The sequence below is a fragment of the Orycteropus afer genome, unplaced genomic scaffold, assembly GCF_000298275.1.
Source record: "Orycteropus afer afer isolate SDZICR_OR568_19922 unplaced genomic scaffold, OryAfe1.0 scaffold00024, whole genome shotgun sequence".
NCBI classification, from domain to species: domain Eukaryota; kingdom Metazoa; phylum Chordata; class Mammalia; order Tubulidentata; family Orycteropodidae; genus Orycteropus; species Orycteropus afer.
Genome location: NW_006921611.1, coordinates 2,630,018 through 2,630,546, shown reverse-complemented (window position 1 = coordinate 2,630,546; position 529 = coordinate 2,630,018). Strand labels below are relative to the sequence as shown.

The 529-nt window shown below is 43.7% G+C and overlaps 1 pseudogene; it reads left to right on the top strand.

The window, feature by feature from the left end:
• The first annotated feature begins 393 nt into the window (after window positions 1–393).
• Window positions 394–529, top strand: part of LOC103192126 — a 3,373-nt pseudogene continuing 3,237 nt past the window's right edge.

The window sequence follows — 529 nt, the reverse complement described above, 5'->3', positions numbered from 1 at the left end:
CCAATCTCATTTACCTTCTGGTCAATTCTGCCTCATGGTGACTCCATGTGTTTCAGAGTACAACTACTCTCCACAAGGTGTTCATGGCTGTTACTTTTCAAAACAGGTTGGCAGGTCTTTCTTCTAAGGTGCCTCTGGGTGTCTTTCAACTGGCAACTTTTTGGTTAGTAGCTCAGTGCTTAATTGTTTGCACCACCCAGGGACTCCTGATCTAATGATTTCACACACTGGAGTCTGCTTTTCACCTGACATCAGATAAATTAGAATTAGAATGGGGGTTGGGTATGGTGGACAAATAGGGAAGGAGTAGCAATTCAACATTTCTGGACCAGAAGTAGTTTAAATCTTGTTAAGAATTTTATTTGATTTGTGGTGGTGTTTAGGGGAAAAGGGATGGTGAGGTAGGAAAGGCAACATGTTTGAAGCTGTACTGCTCTATTGTTGTTGTTGTTGTTAAGTGCCATCGAGTCATTTCCGACTCATAGTGACCCCATGCACAGCAGAACGAAACACTGCCCGATCCCGCGCC